The sequence below is a fragment of the Ursus americanus genome, chromosome 4 (assembly GCF_024610735.1).
Source record: "Ursus americanus isolate L20-20 chromosome 4, mUrsAme1.1.p, whole genome shotgun sequence".
NCBI classification, from domain to species: Eukaryota; Metazoa; Chordata; class Mammalia; order Carnivora; family Ursidae; genus Ursus; species Ursus americanus.
In genome coordinates, this window is record NC_142130.1 from 58,585,492 (window position 1) to 58,606,694 (window position 21,203).

The following is a 21,203-nucleotide window of genomic DNA, read 5'->3' on the forward strand; positions in this document are numbered from 1 at the left end:
GCCTTAGATTTACAGAAAGATTGAGAAGATATATAGAGTTTGCTATATGCCTGTACAAGGTTTCCTCTATTACTTCCATCTTACATTAATAGGTACATATTTGTTATAAGTAATGAACTACCATTGATACATTATTAATTAAAGTTCATAATTATTTAGATTTCCTTAGTTTTTAAGCTAATGTCCTTTTTTAATATCCCATTCAGGATAGCACATTACACTTATTTGTCATGCCTCCTTCGTCTCTTTTTTGCAGTAGCACTCACACATTTCCTTATTTTTCATAACCTTTATGGTCCCAAGGAATTTTATTGAGTACCGGCCAGGTGTATTGTAGGAGGACCCTCTAGCGTAATTTGCCTGTTTTTCTAATTATTAGACTGGAGTTATGGTTTTGAGGATGATTACAGAGGTAAAGTGTCATCTTTATCATATCAAGAGCATATACTATCAACATGATTTATGGTATTAGTGCTGATCTTGATTAGCTGACTGAAGAAATGTTCATCAGTTTTCTCCATCATAAAGTGAGTCCCAGCTCCCTTTGCATACTTCACTCTTTGAAATGAAGTCTCTATGCACAGCCCACACTTAAGGAGCGGGGAATCGTGCTGCTTCTCCTTTAGGGCAGAGTATCTACGTGAATTCCTAGAATTTTTTCACTATGGGAAAATTTTTTTTTAAGATTTTATTTATTTATTTGACAGAGAGAGACACAACCAGAGAGAGAGGGAACACAAGCAAGGGGAGTGGGAGAGAAAGAAGCAGGCTCCTAGCAGAGCAAGAAGCCCGATGCGGGGCTCGATCCAGGACCCTGGGATTATGCCCTGGGCCAAAGGCAGATGCTTAACGACTGAGCCACCCAGGCACCCCTATGGGAGATTTTTCTTTCCCATTTATTTATTCAACCATTTATCTATATCAATATGTACTCATAGATATTTTTATACTTGGAGTTAGAATCCAATACTAATTTATTTGATTTATTGCTCAATTTGTTCCATCCTTAATCCTTGGGAGCTTGTCAGATGGCTCCTGTGTCTCTTGGACTCACATCCTTAATGTTATAGCTTATATGTGTTATGTTATATATCAATCTTATATATCTCACCTCCTTATGTTCAGCACAAGGTGCTCCAGACTCATGTATATTTACTACCCCAGTTCTAGAAACAGGCATCCAAGAAGCTATGGTACATTTTTATTGGAAGGTGGTATTAGAAAACCAGGACCATTACTACTGAGGTATCATTCTGTTAGGACCTCTCACCTGACAAAGCAAGAAAGTATAGAGTATATTAAGCCATGTATTCACACATATCTAAAATTATTTGTACATGTAACCATCTGTAACTATTTTAAGCTACCCACTTATTTTGTTTCCAATTCTTGCTGATCTGTAAATTTCCAGTTAGACACATGGCTCCCACTGTCTGCCTCTCTCTGCCTGCCATTTATTTTTTAAAATTCCTGCATTATATATACAAGTGTCAGAATTGTTAACCCATATTAATACAGGAAAAAAAATTTACCAGTGAGAATGCAGTGTTTATATGTAGTGCCTTCACCCATCCCTTTAAGTGAGGTTCTTTCATGCATTGTAACACAGAAAGATTCACTTGTTACAGACTGCTTTCCTTCCTAGGATCTCTAAAACTCCTAAATATTTTTTTTTAATTCACATACATTATGGTTCACACTTCATATACTTAAGTTACATGTGTTTTGACAGTTTCATAATGTCGTGTATCCATAATTACAAGATCACACAGGCTTGACCACCCTAAAAATCCTCGGTAGCTGCTGATCTTTTAATGTCTATATAGTGTTGCCTTCGCCAGAATATCACATAATTAAAACCATACAGTATATAGCCATTTCATACTGGCCTCTTTCACTTAGAAATAGGCATGTAAATTTCCTACACAAGTTTTCAGATCGAATGGATAAAAGCCCAGGAGCGTGGATGCTGGATAGTCTGATAGCCCTATGTTTAGATTTGTGAGAAAATGACAAACTGTCCTCCAAAGTGACTGTATCATTTTGCATTTGCATCAGTGATGAACTAGAATCCCTGCTGTTGCCCATCCTCACCAACACTGGGAATTGCCAGTTCAGTTTTATTTTCATTATTTTCTCTTTTAATTTCAGTTAGAGAAGTTTCTATTATCTTCAATTTCATGGATTCTTTCCTCAGCAGTGCCCAGTAAAATGATGAGTCCATTGAAAACACTCTTCATTTCTGTTACGTTGTTTTTGATTTTTAGCATTCCCCTTTGATTCTTAGATTTTCTGTCTCTCTGCTTGCACTCCCCATCTATTCTTGCATGTTGTCTATTTTATTTTCCCATTAGAGCAGTTAACATACTAATCATTATCATTTCAATGTCCTGCCTGATCATTTAAAAATCTGTGTCCAACTGAGTCTGTTTATGATGCTGGCTTTTTCTCTTCATAATGTGCTTTTTCTGGCCTTGTTAGCATGCCTTGTAATTTTTGTTGAAAGCTGGACATGATGCATCAGGTAATTAGAACTGAAGTAAATGGGCCTTTCGTGTAAGGTTTTATGTTAATTTGTCTAGAGTTGTACTTTGTTTAATGTTTGCTATAGTTGTAGGGGCCAGAGTCTTTATTACCTCTGATATCATTGTTTTAATTGTCCTTGTTTTTAGACTTCCCTAAGAATTCTTTCTTAAATACAGTCTGAGCTGTCAGCTCTCTCAGCTATAATTCACTGTTGTTTTACTGAAATCCCTTTGATGTGGTGGTGATGGTAAAAAGGTGTGGGGAAAGGGAAAGTATTCCCTAATCCTAGGATTACATTTCAGACTCAGTGAGGCTAAGATGTGTTTCTTAGCTTCCCCCTCCTCCCTTATGTGAAACAGAAATACTAGAGCTGCATAATTTTCCTTCCTTCAAGTCTAGCAAGGCTCTAGTAAAACTTTTCTTGTTGAATAAACGTTTTGAAGAACTCTCTAGGAGTATTTCAAAATGGTTGACTTTTCCTCCCTTTGCCAGAAACACAAAGGTTTTTCCTGGGTTTTTACCATGAGAATGTGATGAAATTGCTGGAGGTAAAACCCACAAAAGCATGGAGGACCCATTAAGATTGTGTCCTTCAGGAATACCTAACTATGATGCTAGTCTACATACACTGTTTCCAACAATTTGTCAGTTACCATTTAAGTGTTCCTATTGGTTTAGGGCTCCAGAGGCTTCTGCTCCAGGAGAGCTGATCTTGGCTCTGATTCTCTGACTCTTCAGATTAAACTGTGATGAATTGCTAATCTTATACGTCAAGTTGATTGGGCCATTGGATAGCTGGTTAAATATTATTTCTGGCTGTGTCTATGAGGATATTTCAGAGATTAGCATTTAAATTGGTGGGACTGGGTAAAGCAGATGCCCAACCAATGTGATTGGGCATTATCCAATCTGTTGAGAGGCTGAATCAAACAAAAAAGGCAGAGGAAGGTTAAATTTTCTCTTTTCCTGACTGAGCTGATACATTGATTTTTTGCCCTTAGTGTTCCTGGTTCTTCCTGGAATCTATCCCATTGGCTCTCTGGCTCTCAGACCTTTGAACTACACCACTAGCTTTCTTGGGTCTACAGCTTTGTTGGAGGAAGTAATTGAGAGGACGTGGCCACTTAGTGACTGGCGAGCTGGACCTAGGCAATGAGAGGTCATTGGTAGCTGCTGATCTTCATCCCCCCCTCTGTCCCTGGAAGCTACATTCTTACCACCATTCTCATAGTGGGAGCTGTTCCAAAAACATAGCCTTGAGAGAGTAGGATGTTAAGACTTCTGTATGGTATACATGACTGAACATATAGTTAAGGCCTCTTTATAAACTTTAAGTTTATGGTGGACAAGTGTGGACATCTATTTGTCTTGTGGCTGCCCAGGACAAATCTTGTAATTCCCTTGCTTATTAAAATTGTTACTTACCCATCTGATCTGCCTCTTTCTTTGGTCTCTTCTTGCCCTTTGCTAATGAGCAAGTTTGTGAACCAACAAACTTGCAGAAAGTAGATCACGGGAATTCTCAGCCTCCATAATTGTGTGAGCCAATACCTTATAAGTCATATCTCATAATATAAATATGTGTACACACACACACTCATACTATTTATTGGTTCTGTTTCTCTGCAAAACCAAAGCTAATATACTCTGCAACTCATTCCACTGATGAGCCAAGAAAATTATTAATTTTGTAATCAATAATTGTTATAAGGATGGGAGCAACAATATCCAAGCCCTTTACATGTTGATGGTAAAAATGGAAGTCTCTACATAGCTTTTTTGGCTATCAATTTAGAAAAGCTTTTAAAAATATTGAAAAAAAATATGTGTTGAATGAATGCCTGGGTTAACAAACAGTTGATGAGAATATTTATGTTGGTACAAACTTTTTGGAGATCATAATAACAAATATCAAAATTAAAACTGTCCAACCTTTAGCATATATATACAAAGATGTTTAAATATGGGGATATTTGTAAAAACTGCAGAAACAGCATATATTTCCAATAATAAAAAAGTGGTTAGTTTAAAAAATAGAAAAACTTTCGGGGTGCCTGGGTGGCTCAGTTGGTTAAGAGACTGACTCTTGGTTTTGGCTCAGATCATGATCTCAGAGTCCTAAGATCAAACCCTGCATTGGGTTCCATACTCCATGGGGAGTCTGCTTGGGATTCTCCCTCTCCCCTTCCCTCTGTCCCTTTTCCCTGCACTTTCTCTGTCTAAAATAAATAAATCTTTACAAAAATCAAAGATAAAAATAAAATAGAAAAATTTTCAATAACAATGAGGTAGAAATACATGCACAGATAAGGAAAGAACACAAAAACATATTGCCATGTGACAGAAGTAAAAGAATTAAATCAATGTAAATATTTTTATTAAAATATTCACATATAGTAGAAATGTGTAAAAATAAACTTTTTTATGTATTTTATATATGTATATATGATCCTAATGAGGGTTATCCCCATACATGGATCTCTAGTTAATCAAGACAAATTTAATACATTCTTAATATCATTTCCTTCTGAAATACCAACAAACATTACAAAGAAGAGAACAGAAGAGATGGCAGCAAAGAACATTGGAAGTTTTAATGCAGACAGGCAAGTAGCAACTTAACAGCCAGAAGAAATTAAAATTGGAGGCAGCAATGGAGGGATGCAGCAGACTAAAACTTGCTTGAACCTTAGAAAGCCTAGGAATAAAAGACTGCTGCTAACTAAATAAGGGGTTCAGACAGAGCCAAACACAAGGATCGATTGAAAGTCTATTGGAACATGGGCTTCAGTTTTTCATTAAAATCTTTTATATTTAAAAATACTAACCTTTAAACATACTTAAAATCTATAAGGAGTCATAAAGTAAGTTGTACACAATCTACAACTATTTACTTTAGGGAAAAACACAATTAATGATTATAAAATATGAAGACAACTTTCTGCTCTTATCCTTACACTGCTACTATGTTGGAATTTTTTAATGGGAAAATATATTATTTGTGTAATTCAGCTAATATTCTAAGGAGATTCAATCTTGCCGGTGTTTATCATTTTGAAAGTAAGTTCTATTTTCTCTACTGAAATTTCAGGAATTATACACTTAAAGTTTTTATCTCTTCTACCAAATTATAATATAAAGATATATACTATTATTTATGAATATATTTTACTTTTTTTATGACTAATGAGACTATGTCATGATGTGCTATGCAGAATCCCCTTGCTATGTACTAAATGTTTGTTTGTATTTCCCCAAAATTCATATGTTGGTATTTGGAGGTAAGGCCTTGGTGAGGAAACTAGGGTTAAACTAGGTCATGAGGATGAAGTTCCCATGATGGGGACTAATGGTCTTAAAAAAGAGGAGGAAACACAAGACATCTCTCTTTTTGTGCACTCACCAAGGAAAGGTCATGTGAGGACACAACCAGGAAAAGGGCCTTCACCAAAAACCCAACCATGCTGGCATTCTGATCTCAGACTCCTAGTCTCCAGAGCTCTGAGGAAGAAATATTGTTGTATAAACTGCCCAGTCTAGGATATTTATTACAGCAGCACTGACTGAGGCATCCTTTAAAAAAGGATTGTTGAAGGTGCTGCTGGCATATATCCTTTTTACGTCAGCCTCCTCAGGGATGACCTCAACTGCACAAAGCTACTTTGACCAAATTCACATCCCTTTCTGGGGCATTACATCCTATGACTGATTGATATGGGGTTATAAAAGCCTGGAAATCTCAAACCTACCTTTTGACAACTATGAAGAGCCACTCTACTCCTGGAGCTCCTTGTATAGTTTAGGACCTGTACCAGAATTCGACTTTTCCATCTGCCCAATCCTACCTTCCTTCTTTCCTTTCCATAGCCATTGATCCTAGGGACACTGCTGCACACTAACTTCAACTATAGAACCCTATCTCAAAAGCCTTTACAAAAGTGAAGTGTGTTTATCAGAATCTTCAGCTGCTGACTTATTATTCCTCGGTGTAGACTGTGTGTGTCATGCTATAGAATACCATCAGTCACAAATTAACATTTTATGTATCACTGGAGCTCAGTCAAAAAAATTCTCATTCATTAAATTTGTATTTCTCAAAGCAAGTTAAAATTTCAGAGCAATAATATTTTGGTCATATGCTCTATGGCTTAGATCTTAGCAAAATATAAACTAATGGGTAATGAGTCTTAACTGAGATGAAGTAGGGAGACATACCGTAAAACTTAAGATTCCTGAATATAGATTGTAAAGGATGTCAATAATATAATGTCCCCTGTCCTCTTCTAGCTTTTAAGAGGGCACTCATGTAGCTCAAAAAATATTTAGGAAGAACCTTTTATATTACATACTCAAAATTATATATCCTTAAAATTATATCAAATTTTTGTGAAATAAAAAGCTTTTACACAGTGAAGAAAACCACCAACAAAACAAAGAAGCAACCTACTGAATGCGAGAAGATATCTGCAAATGATATAGCCAATAAGGAGCTAATATCCAAAATATACAAAGACCATATACAACTCAACACCAATCATCATCATCATCAGGTTAAAAAATGGACTGAGGAACTGAATAGGCATTTTTCCAGAAATGACAGAGATAGCCAAGAGACTCATAAAAAGATACTTATCATTAATCATCAGGGAAATGCAAATCAAAACCACCAGGAGATACTGTCTTACACCTGTCAGAATAGCCAGAATCAAAAAGACAAGAAATAAGTGTCGGTTAAGATGTAGAGAAAAAGGAAGCACGTGCACTATTGCTGGGAAAGTAAACCGGTGCAGCCACTGTGGAAAAGAGTATGTAAGTTCCTCAAAAAATTAAAAATAGAAATACCATATGATCCCGTAGTTCCACTGCTGGGTATTTATCCAAAGAAAATGAAAACACTAATTCAAAAAGATATGTACCCAATGTTCATTGCAGCCTTATCTACAATAGCCAAAATATGGAAGCAATTTAAGTGTCCACTAATAGATTAATAAAGAAAAGGTGGTATATGTATGTATACACACACACACACACACACACACACACAATGGATTATTACTTGGTCATAAAAAGGAAAGTTGGCCATTGGCTATGGACCTAGAAGGCATTACAATAATTGAATTGTAAGAATGACCAATACCATATAATTTCACTTATCTGTGGACTTTAAAAAAAAAAGCAGAAATAGATCCATAAGTATAAAGAGAACAAACTGACAGTTGCCAGAGGAGGGGGGGATGGGCATAATGGGTAAAGGGAAGTGGAGATTCAGGCTTGCAGTTATGGAATGAATAAGTCATGGCGATAAAAGGTGTAGCATAGGGAATGTTGTCAATGGTACTGTAATAGCTTTATATACAGACAGTAGCTATGTTGTAAATCTGAGTCTAGTATAACACTGGGTGTCAATTATACTTCAATAAAAATATGAATTAGAGTCATTCCTAGTGGTTCAGTGGGCATTAAAAGAAAAATATGTAAATGCTATGAGCAACTCTATGCCCACAAATCTGATAACATACATGAGATTTTTCAATTTCTTGAAGAACACAAACTATTTTATTTATTTTTTTAAGGAAGAATACAAACTATTTAAAGTTATATTAAGAGAAATAACATGAATAGCTCTTTATTAAATATGTTCAATAATTTAAACACTTCCTCCCTCTAAAAAAAAAAAAAATAGTGGACTCAAGATTTTACAGGTGAAATCTACCAAACACTTAACAGAATATAGACTTTTTATCCAAAAAGTATGAGAGAATACTTTCTAACTCATTTTATTAGGCCAGACTTATAATAGAACCAGATGAAGACATAAGAAAAACTATAGTCCAATATTTTTCATGAACATTAACATGAGTATCCTTAACAAAATACTAGCAAAATCAAATCCAAAAACATATAAAAATGGTAATATATCAAAACCAAGTTGCATTTATTCCACAAATGCAAGACTCATTCAATAACTGTGAAGCAATCATTGAAATTATCATTGTATCAGACTGAATAACAAAAGCCATATAATAATAATCTATGTAGGAAAAAAATCATGAAAAATCTCAAACAAGAGTAAAAGGGAACGTCATTAAGCTAGTAAGGGGAATATGAAAAACAAAACAAAACAATTTACAGTTAATGGTGAGAAATGAAACACTTCTTCCCTAATGATTTGGAACAAGGCAAGGAATTGCTCTCTCAATATGGCTTTTCAACATAATATTGGAAATCCCAACGAAAGTAGTAAGATAAGAAAAAATGGAATGTGTATACCTAGGAAAGAAATATATAAACTATATAGATGGCAAGGTTGTCTATGTAGAAAAACAAAACAACAACAAAACAAAACAAAAACAAAACAAAACCAACAACCAACAACCCCAAAAGTTCTGGAACTAAGCAGTGAGTTGCCAAATGTCATTGGGTACAAGGAAAATTAATGAAAGTTGATTCCTTTTTAATATGCCACCAATGAACAACTACAATTGGAAATTTTTTTAAGTACCATTTAAAATAACATCAAAAATGGAATACTTAGGTAGAAATTTAAGAAAAAAGGTTTTTTAAGCAGAAATCTATAAAACACCAAAGAAAGAAATAAAGGAAAGTCTAATAAATGGACTTTATTTTTTGTCCATGTATTAGAAGACACAATGTTATTGAAATGTCACTTCTTCTCAACTTAATCTATAGATTCAATGCAACCATAATCAAAATCCTAGTGAGCTATTTTGTAGACACTGAAAAGTTGATTCTACAGTTGATGGGGATAGGCAAAGGACCAAAACTAGTCAACACAATATTGAAGAACAAAGTTGGAGGACAACCAGGACCTACTTTCAAGGCTTATTATAAAGCTGCAGCTCTCATAACAGCATAATATTGGTGAAAGAATATACACATAGATCAAATGGAACAGAACACAGACCACAGAAACAGACCCATACGAATACAGTTAGCTGAACTTTGACATAAGAGAAAAGGTAATTCAATGGAGAAAAAAACAGTCTTTTCAAAAAAGTGTCCTGGTACAATTAGACATCCGTATGCAAAAGAAAAAGAACATAGAGACAGACCTTCTGCCATATACAAAAATTATCTCAATTATATCAAAGCCTAAAATATGAAAGGCAAAAATATAAAACATATAGAATAAAACCTATGAGAAAATCTATATGACCTGGGGCTTAGTGGTTTTTATATAGAACAACAAAAGCATGATCCATGAAGAAAAAAAATGACAAATTTGATTTATTAATATTACAAACCTGCTCTACAAAACTTACAGTTTAAAGTATGGAAAAGTCACAGGATGGGAGAAATCTATTTTTTAATCTGATAAAGAACTTGATATGCAAAACATACAAAGAACTCAAGATTCAATAAAAGGATCCCAAAGTTCGATTGTATGTTCAGAATATCTGAACATTCACCACACCAAAGAAGATACATAGATGGCATTTAAGCATACAAAATCATGCTCATTATTGCTCATTAGGGGAATGCATATTGAAATAAGATACATTAGCTGTTAAACATCAATGAGTTCTTAAAATTGTGAAAGTTTGATGAATAGGATATTTACAAGCCTCAAAGTACTTTCTCACATCTTCTGTGATTTCATAAAAATATTTAGAAAATCAGGGGCGCCTGGGTGGCACAGTGGTTAAGCGTCTGCCTTCGGCTCAGGGCGTGATCCCGGAGTCCTGGGATCGAGCCCCACATCAGGCTCCTCCGCTGGGACCTGCTTCTTCCTCTCCCACTCCCCCTGCTTGTGTTCCCTCTCTCTCTGGCTGTCTCTATCTCTGTCGAATAAATAAATAAAAAAAATCTTAAAAAAAAATATTTAGAAAATCAAAACTTCAGGGGGAAAAAACTTAGTTCAGTGATTGCTCTCCAGCTGGGGGGGGGAGGGGCGGGGTGGGGAATGAAAATTGACTGCAAATGTGCATATCAATCTTTTTTTGGAGGTGATGGAAATACTCTGCGTGGATTATTGTAATGGTTTCACAAAATTATGGTAAACTAACTAAAAGTCATTGAATGGGACATTTAAGGTGGGTAAATTTTATGGCATTTTATGGTAAATTATACCTCAATAAAGTCATTAAAAGATACTTTTTCTGCAGAGGGAAAATAAGTAACTTTGTAATGAAGGAATTGTCAGGCACTGTCTTAATTAAGTGATTGTACTGAACATCATCAATAATGGAACAAATCAAAGTCATGACCAGAAGCAACACAATATCGCATCTACCATATTTCTGGGAAAAACGCATATTGTGAATCTAATAGAACATTAAGTGGACCCAAATCAAGGAACAGTCCATAAAATAACTGGCCTGTGATTTCCAAAAGAGTCACAAGCATCGAAAAACAACTGATTAACTATTATAGACTGAAGAAAAACAGACATGACAACTAAACAGAACGGTGGGGACATTGTGATAATCGAAACTTGCAAGGGCCTTAAAGATCACATGATAGTCATTGATTTTGATCACTGTATTATGGATACATAGAAAAACATATTTGTAAGAAATTCATATGAAAATATTCATGGGCTACCGGTACGACGTTATGTAAGAAACCCCAAATGACTCGAGAAAGAAATGGTGCTATTTTTGCAGCATTAATATAAATTTAAAATTATTTTGAAGTAAGAAGAAAAATATGACCATTTTGTTTTAGTAGAAAATTTATCAGGAATCAACAAATTGCTAATACGTTTAAAATTCTAATAGATTTAATTTTGTTTTTCAAGGTTCGAACTGTTAGAACAAAGACTAAGTTACCACGTACGCTATGCACTGAGCACTCAGAGTATGCAATTTATGGGGAAGTTTAGGACGCTGTTCTCACCTCTAAGCCAAGAGTTCCGCACTGCAGCAACTCTCCGTCCCCCCTCTCACCTCGGATGCTGAGTCCGCAGCAGGAGGAGCTGCCGGGGAGCCTCCGCACACTTGTTTCCGTCTTGTGTTTTCACACTGGCATCCCGGGTCTCAAGACGGGTGGCGGGAACACAACGGCTTTGAAGAGCAGCTCCGTTTCCAGAACATGATGGCTGTTACCCAAACCCTGCTAATGGTGAAGGGGGCAGCTGCCTCTTTCCGGCTTGTTTGTCCTGCTTGTTATCTAGAAGTGTTAATATTGGAAACAAATGGAGACCACGCTTGAAACCCGCCCCCGAGCGGGCGAAACCAGTTTAGTCTTGCAAAGCTTAATTTAGCTTATCTTGCAAGACTACCTTGACCTACGTGATTACTTGTTTATGGCTCTAAAAATCATAAGCAAAGCCTGAACTGTTTCCCAAAGTTGATACGAGGTAACCATTCATTCCCTGTTATTTAAGAAAATTCTAATAGCCTCACCAATCACTACGAAGGATAAGCACTGACTCCTCACGTTATAATTGTAACAATATTTCCCTGAGCCTTAGTCCGTGTTTTGGTTTGAGCGCTTGCAGTTCACAAACTGTCTTTTGGGCGTATGCACAATAAACTTTCACTAATCGCTACTATGTTCATTGCTTTTACTTGTAACTTCTGAACCTTTGACAGGAGGAACAAACACTAGCCTGAAGTAGCTCTCCCACCTGGGCAGTGGCTTTACTCCATAGATTGTAAAATTCCAAGATACTTGAGCCTTGCCACCTGTGCTTCCTCCTCACTGGGAACCTGGGAGACCTTTGCACCGACCGAGGCTTGGGAGGCTAAAGAAAGACCGAGGCTTGGGAGGCTAAAGAAACTCACGCACTTTCTAAGAGTTCTGTTTTGTTACTTTGTTTTCTTTTGTAACCCATTTCTTTTGTGCTCCTCTGCCCTCTTTCTTCACCTTTATAATAAGGACTGTACTCCACAGGCAGGGAAGTGAGGCAAAGACTGTGAGTGGTCGGTGTTGATAGTCTTCTACCCTCACCTCCCTTTTCACCCTCCTTGCGCTTTGCCTCCCCGCCAAGACTGAAGCCAGACTAGAAGCCCGGAATGCCCGGTCCCTCCGATTCTATGGAGCCGGACTCCCGGCTCTCTTCCAAGCCATGAAACAACTTCCAGCAAGAACCTTTAGGTTGATAGCAAGGTGTGCAAGACCTGTCTTCCTGGAACCTATCAGAGGGTTTCAGCCGGTCCGGTGTCCTGCCCAGGTCAGAGCTTGGCTATGTTAGCGCCCCCAGGCTTCTGAAGAGCAGAGTGTTTTACTTTGGTAGATGACAAGGAATGTAAAGACAAACAAGAATTATTAGTATTAGTTAAGATTTGTTAATAAGCTCTGGTTCTGTGGATTTGTCAGTTTCTTTCAATGCCTGATTCCTCTGAAGGTCTTCTAAACGTGTGTGCACGGAGCAAATTTGTACATTTATGCTAAGGCCTAAATCTTGTCAACCTGCACTAAGAAGTTTGATCCCATTTTGATTTTAATTATCTGAAAATCAGCCACTGTAGGATTGGGAAGTGAGTGATGTCTAGATACCAATATCAACTTCGTTTTTTTGTTTTTTGTTTTTTTGTTTTTTTCACGAGGCTTACTTTGTAATTTTATTTAAATTCTTCTCTTCGACAGTGGAAAGTATTGTATTATCTAAAACACCAAATCTGAACTCATTTCAAATACAAATCTAAAGAAAAAATATTTGAATTTGGGTACTTAGATTCGTTTTATGACACTTTAAATTTATTTTAAGATACATCATAGTAGTGGCTCTCATATGATATACAATAACAATATGCCATCAAGGTGATGAGGAAGCAGAAGGCTGGCTGACACCCTGCAACCTCCCCCCACCCCCCACTCGTAGGTGGGACATTTTCCTTACTTCCCCCGACTCCCAAGTATATAATCATCACTCCTCAAGATCCAGGTGTAGCAGCTCTTTCTGCCTGGTCCTGTTTCCATGCTTTAATAAGCCACCATTTTGCACCAAAGATGTCTAAGAATTCTTTCTTGGTCATTGGCTCTGGACCTCACCCCACCAAACCTCACCTATATTCCAAAACCACATCAAAGGTATCATCAAGCAAATTATGGCCAAATATCATAGGTCATCATATAGGACTGTTGTTTGAGAAAAATGCCCTAAGATAATACCTTTCATCAGTTATTTTTATAGAGTTCATTTTTTCTCCATTATGTACAGCAAGTTACTACCTGAATGCAAATGTCCTCTGAAGGTTGAACTAACATTTTGTGTATGAAATAATTATTTAATTCAGGCACAGTTCATTTGTTACATCTTTAGGAAAGATTTCTGCTAACTGCTAATTTCCACAGTGACTAGATGCTGTGCTCAGGTGGAGGAGGGGGTCATTTAATGTTTCAACAATGGAAGCATTGTGTGAATAAAGTCGATGGTGTCTAATGTACCCTGAAATGTGCCCTAAAGTAGCTTTCTATTAGTAAAGCCAGGGACTTGAAAGAAAATAGATCTGAGTTTCAAGTAAATTAGAAATCCCATACCACCTCCACTCATTAGTAAAAAACCTATGTTTACTTTTAAGATGAATAATACACAGATATGCAATGCAAAGCATCTTAGTGGCCTTAGGCTGGTGGTATGTTCATTACAGTGCTAGTGACACTTGATGAACAAGAACATCTCATGACATGTGACAACAGAAATGTAATAAAACTTTGAATTAGCTCAAAGTAAAAATGATATTGTTAACTCTTCAGAAGTATTGAAAGAAAAGTTAAACTGATTTTTTTTTAAATATTGTAAAATTCCAAAATCAAGCTTGCCCCCAAAGTGAGAAGCCTGGATCCCAATGATCATAATAAACTATGCATTTGAAAATTTCACACCAAAGGCAACTCACTGGTTATGATGGAAGTTTAACTTTTCAGAATATCCACCTTTAAGTTATTAGTTCATAATGATTAAGGCATGTGCAATTGCCACTACTAAATCCTTTTTAGCTAAGTAAATCCTAGTTCTAAGATGTATCTAGAATCCCAGGACATCTTATCATGCCTACTTGTTCCTACTCTGATGTAAGCTGCTATCCTTTCTCATGAAATTGCTACCCTTTTTCATGTTGATTAATGGGATATATCCTAATGCATGAGCTGCTCTTCCAGTTTTGTCCACATGCCTCCCATAAACTAATTTCCATTCCTCATAGAAGCTGGAGTTATCTTTGAAAACATATTAGATCCTGTCACTGTTTGAAACCCTGCAGGTTCTCTATTCCATTAAGAGGGAAAAATCACGCCCAGGGTGGAGCCTTCTGAAGATCCTTTATACCCCTCCCCCCTCCCTTCTCACTGTCTCCCTCTCCAAAAAAAAAAAAAAAAAAAAGAGGGAAAAGTCAAAATTTTTTCTAGTGTCTAGAAGATGACTTGATCTGACCTTGTTACCTCTCTGATTGCTTTTTCTCCTACTCTGCTCTGCTCATTCCACTCCAGTTTATAGCTTATTTGCTATTCCTCACATGTACCAGGCAATATCTCAAACCAAGGTCTTTTTCTACCTGTTCCCTGTGCCCAGAACACTTTTTCCAGATTTTTGTATGGTTACCTCCTTACAAAACTTCATGTTTTTCTTTGATGAGATTTAACCTCACTCACCTATTTTGTACAGCAAACTACTTACCTGTCTTACAATTCCAACACTATCCTCTATTTTTGTTAACCTTACCTCTTATCCCATCTAACATACCATATGGTAAACTTAGTTATTATGCATACTGTTTATTGTCTGCCTCTCTGTGCCAGAAAAGGGAGAGTTGCAATGGTATACTGGTAAAATGGCTCTTAAAAAAAGAAGAAGAAGAAAGCCTGATCTAAATTGTTTGCATGATTTTCATGGTGTAAATATTCCCACTGTGGCTGATTGCAGGCAATGACTGGCTTACAAACATCCTAAATAATTAACAATCTCTTCTCATCAACTAGGATCTGCCAACGCCAGCCCACTGCTGGATATCTGGGGTTTTGTCCACAGAAATATCCTGAGTGATTACTGCTAGAATCACATCAAGTGGCAGATTTACTTATAAGTTTATAAAACAGTTCAGCACATTTTATTCATTTTTGTCTGTATTTTAAAATTAAGTCTAACATAAACCAGAAATAAATCAGTAATTTCTGTCCATTTATATCAGATTGAATATATTCATCACTAATTAAATATTTTAATGAGAATAGAAAAGTAATAGTGAAAATTATTTTAGTTCTTAAATTGTTAAATACCTGCACATGTCTTAATTTTGTAAGTGATCAACATTGTATGAATTAGAGTTTCTGTATGGGAAGCGTCTACAGCTATGCTTCACAAGCTACTGTGTTACTTTACCAACTTCAGGAAAGATACAGCCTTATTTTGAAATTATCACTCATTAATAATATTTCATTTTTCTTTATTTTTTAAATTTTCAATTTTATTATTTTTTTAAAGTAGGTGCACACCCAGCATGGCATCCAACACAGGGCTTGAGCTCAGGACTCTGAGATCAAGACCTGAGCTGATATCATGAGATAGATGCTTAACTAACTGAACCACCCAAGTGCCCCCATTTTTCTTTTATAGATTTAATAATAAGTAGTTGCCATCATGTATATCTGTCATAATTTTCAAAGCAATGATTAAATCTCATTTCACTTTCTTGGTCTACATGGTGAAATTAGCTTTTGTTATTGTTTTTAACTTACTGTGGGCTTGGTTTCTTGAAATAACTAGTTTTTCACACAAATTAAAAGTGGGCAAAGTTTATACATAGATATAAATAGAAACAAATATAAATATATTGATATATAAAATAAAGATAAATGGGATGCTTATTATTATTTAAAATCATTAACTAATATTTTCTCTGAGAAAAAAAATGCCACAATGACGAATGACAAGGTTAGAAAGAAAAACCCAACATTTTAGAGAAAATAAATGTATTTCACATTTTAAAAGTTAATAACTTAAAATTTAAAATAACTTTAGTTATATATACAAGTGTTTAAAATTTTTAAATTGAACATAATATTAAAATACCAAAGACATTCTAAGGTTGTCACTTTTAATGTGATAGCTTAAAATGAAAAAAAAAAATCCATCAGGACGATTCCCAGATGCATAAAAACATAAAAACGACAAACAGTTGCTGAGAGTATGAAAGAAATTAAGTGATTTTTCAGACGTGGAGTAAAATTTCAATCTCAAGTGACACTGCAACGTGGGAAAAAGATTCTTCCTTGTTTACTTATTTAAGTAACTTGCAAGAACCTTGAAAATCACTTGAATTATGTCCTATTTCCCACAACAGATTAGGAATTTCTTTATGTACTTACAACCTAGAAGCTGCTTCAGAGTCAACTAAACCTTTCATTTACAATAAGAAGTATAAGAAAGGCTTAAATTACGCCAAAACCAAATTTGTGGTTGTTGGCAGATCCATTAAGCACATCAGCATATGTAGAAGATTGGCAGAACATTTAGCACCTGCTGCTCCTGAAAGGTCCAAGGTTTTTAAAAGATCTAATATGCTTTAGAATAACCACGAGGTTCTTACCTACGAGATAACTGTCAGAGACATATGATTGCATTTGTTTATACACAACAGAAAACCTGTCTATATATTTTATTTCTATGTTCCTGTTTTATCCTCTTGTTCTCGCATTCCTTAAAATGACACAGTGCACTCAGATATATTTTAATACCTGAGGGATGCATATTTTCCTAACTTTAATAATCCATTGGGTTTTTAAAATTTTTCCCAAAATAAGGTAGTTATTAACAATATTGGGTTTTCTTCCCGAGGGACTTTAGAAACTTTCTCAGATTTTACCAAACAAAAACCAACTTTTAGAGACATCAGTTGGAATTTTATTAACAAGTTCACTTGTTAATACTCAGTATTGTTGGAAGAGTATCTCTTCATAGTTAGAAAAATAAATTCCTGTTGCTCTGTTACACCGAGCATATTCATATTTGAAGATATTACTTTGCTTTTGTACTTCATTTTAATATATTTAGCGTGTCTTTCCTAATCAGATGTCATATAGACCTCTCACTATATGTAATTTTCAGCTCTTTTGATAGATGGCTTCCTACCCCAGTGAATTTACTCAAAGGTGCCCAAAGTGATTTCATGTACACCATATATCCTACATCTTAAATAGTTTATCCCAATTTCACAGACCAAATTTTATGGACTTCTGGTCTTGCCTTTCGATAATCTATAAAATGATTGACTATCTTTGAATGTTTTTTGTGGTTCTGTGAGAACAGTCTATATGTACATATACAATAAAATAACAGACAAATGAAGTGACAAAAACATGGAAACAATAACAAGCATAAATTTCTGTAGATTATATGTAATAATATTAACAAACAGTATTGTGTAAGCTATATAAGTGCGTTATCTTTTATCTTTTCACAATTTTTATAATTTTAGGAACGGTAGGTATTCATCCTTTCTCACTGTTTTTATAATTTTAGGAGTCCTATAATTTTTAACTCATAAGAATTAAATTGGCAAGGGAAAAAACAATTAAATTGGCAAGGAATCAAACGATATCAATAACTTCATTAATCCAAAATATAAAAATTATGATATAATCTGATAGGAGACTTAGCTTACCTACCCAATATTTAAAACTAGAGCTTACCCTGGGCACCTGGACGGCTCAGTTAGTTAAGCATCTGACTCTTGATCTCCATTCAGGTCTTGATCTCGGCATCATGAGTTCAAGCCCCGTGTTTGGCTCCACGCTGGGTTTGGAGCCTACTTAAAAAACAAACAAAAACAAAACAAAAACTGGAGCTTACTGATACAAACATTAGTTGTCAGGGGGAAAAAAACAAATAATCACAGCTATTTTCTCAAACCCGTTGTGAATAGATCAGAGAGTAACCAACCCCTTTCCCCCAATCACAGAAAAATGATGGGACAGTTTGGTTGCTTCCAGGTTTTATTATAAATAAAGCTGCTATAAACTTATTTATGTGCAAGTTTTTGTGGCCATTAGTTTTTAACTCCTTTAGATAAACACCAAGAAGCACAGTTGCTAGATTATATAACAGTGTGTTTAGTTTTATAAGAAACCGCCAAAACTGTTTTCCATTTGCCGTTCCCACCAGCAATGAATTGGAATTCCTATTGTTCCACATCTTAGTTAATATTTGGTGTTGTCTGTATCCTGGATTTTGACCATTAGAATAGATGTGTAGTGGTATCTCATTGTGGGTTTTTTTGTTTGTTTGTGGTTTTTTTTTTTGCCTCTGCCAGATTTTATTTATTTAATTTAAATTCAATTAGCCAACATCATTAGTTTTTGATGTAGCGTTCAATGATTCCTTGGTTGCATATAATACCCAATGCTCATCACATCACGTGCCCTCCTTAATGCCCATCACTCAGTCAGCCCATCCCCCGCCCACCTCCCTTTCTACGCCTCAGTTTGTTTCCTGGAGACAAGAATTTCTCATGGTTTGTCTTCCTCTCTGATTTCTTCCCCTCCAGTTTTTCTTACCTATCTCTATGATCCTCTGCGTTAATCTTTATATTCCACATATGAGTGAAACCATATGATAATTGTCTTTCTCTGATTGACTTATTTCACTTAGCGTAACACCCTCCAGTTCCATCCATGTCAGTGAAAATGGTGGGTATTCATCCTTTCTGATGGCTGAGTAATATTCCATTGTATATATGAACCACATCTTAATTTGTATTTCCCTGATAACACATGTCATGAATCATTTTTCTCATATATGTCCCCCTTTATTTATGACATTTTTCCACTTACATTAATTTTAAGCGGAAACCAATTGATTTAATAATTATATTTTAATTCTGCAGTGTCTAACATCCTTTGTGCTTTTAGCAATTGCTTTCTCCAACACACCTATCTTTTTTGTCCTTCTCACCACCTACAAAACTACAAACTTCATGTTGTATCTGCCATCAAATTGGGTTTTCTTGGTTTTACATATTTATTTATTGTTAAAATATATATTTTCACATATTGACTATATTTGAACTTTTTGTAAATGGCAACAACTTTTTTATTTTTTCTACTCAATTTTAATTTTCTTGGAATCCATCTATGTGGACATATGTAGTTACAGTTCATTAGGTTTTTTATTATTATATGCAATTTTATTGTGTGAACAAAACACCATTTCTTTTATTCATTAACTTAGTTGAATATTTACCATCCCCAGCCCAAAGGATTTTGCTACTAAAACATTGCAATTCAGAGTTTTTACAGATGCAATAATCTCTTGGGAAATGCTTTACAGGATTGATGTTGTGACTAATTCGTGGATTACTAAATCAATTTAATGTCTTAAACATCAATTAAAACAGTAAAATGGAACAGAGGAAATAAAACATAAAAAGACAGAAAATATGAGAATGAAATGTCAGTAGTAAGTTTTACTCACTTATTGAACTTTGTTTTAGCCGTGTATGTGCGTGACCTGGAAAATACATTTTTTTCTTTGAGTCAGTAGTCAAACACTCTGAGTTATCACTGCTCTAGTGTATAGATCTAGGAGTGAATTGCCTTGGTCATCGAGTCAGAACTTCTTCAATTGTACTACATTTTTAATTATGTGTACACATTTACCAACTCACTAAAAATATATACGAATTCTGATTAATTCATAGTTTCTCCAATACTTAATATTGGTGAATATGTATTGCTACACTGATAGGTTTAAATATTATTTTATTGTATTTTCAGTTTGTACTATCTCCTTACTAAGAAAGCTGTGCCTATATTTGTATGCTTATTGCCACTGTGTTTCTCCTCTTGTGAAATGCGTTTACATGTATTTACAAAAAAACATTATTCAACTGTTTTTCTTTGCTTCTATGTTATTTTTTCCTATCATTTTTTTCTTAATTTTTGGGGGTTGTTTGAATACTTAGATACCCTTAGGTAACTTTTATTATATTATATATGCTGTAAGTATTTACTCTGAACTTTACATTTTCACTTTCTTCATAATGCCATGTAACGAACATATATAACTAATCAAATATAGTTGAATTTATAACAATCTCCCCTTATGGTCAGTGCATTTTTCATATTTTAAAGAAATTTTTATATCATATATCCATAAATGTATATGCATATTCTAAGTAGCTTAACTTTTTTCCCTTTACATTTATTCTTTAATGCACTCTGATTTAATTTTTCTGTATGGTTCAGTTTAAGCCTCATGTCTTACTATTTTTCCCAAAAACTTCAAAAATCATTAAATGAAGACTTTTTCTTTTCCCAGGCTGTAAGTCAAGCTCTGCCAGTAATTATTTTCTATACATGGATCTCTTTTGTAGTTTAATATATGTTTCTGCTTTTAATAATTTGCCATATCATCTTTCCTTTACCACTCTCTTAATTATTGTAGTGATATATAAGTACTAATATCTGGTACTGGCACTTAACCTGATGAATTTTTTTAAAGTTCAGTTTAGTTTTATTTTGCTTTTGTTATTCATTTCTTTGTTAACTTTCTTGTATCCAAATTACATGGCTTCTACAATATCAATTTATGTTAAGTATTTTATTTTGTTTTAGTCAAGTGTGTTGGATATTTCTAATATTTTGGTCTTTAACACAGCAGAAAGAATAGTTATTCTAAAATAGTTTCCTCAAAATTCTTAGAAATTCAATAATATTGTTAGAGTTGTATGGTAACAGATGGTAGCTACATTCCTGGTGAGCATAGCATAATCTAT

General features: G+C 34.9%; 1 long non-coding RNA gene across 1 annotated transcript in view; it reads right to left on the reverse strand.

Annotated features, from left to right (window-relative positions):
- The window catches only part of LOC148110257 (uncharacterized), a 165,782-nt gene extending 145,622 nt beyond the window's left edge, over positions 1-20,160 (reverse strand). The window contains exons 1-3 of the long non-coding RNA XR_015724229.1: positions 19,901-20,160; positions 18,121-18,236; positions 11,436-11,658 (exon numbers count right to left, since the gene is read on the reverse strand). This is a non-coding gene — a long non-coding RNA (uncharacterized LOC148110257). The remainder of the gene's footprint in view (positions 1-11,435; positions 11,659-18,120; positions 18,237-19,900) is intronic.
- Positions 20,161-21,203: the final 1,043 nt, after the last annotated feature.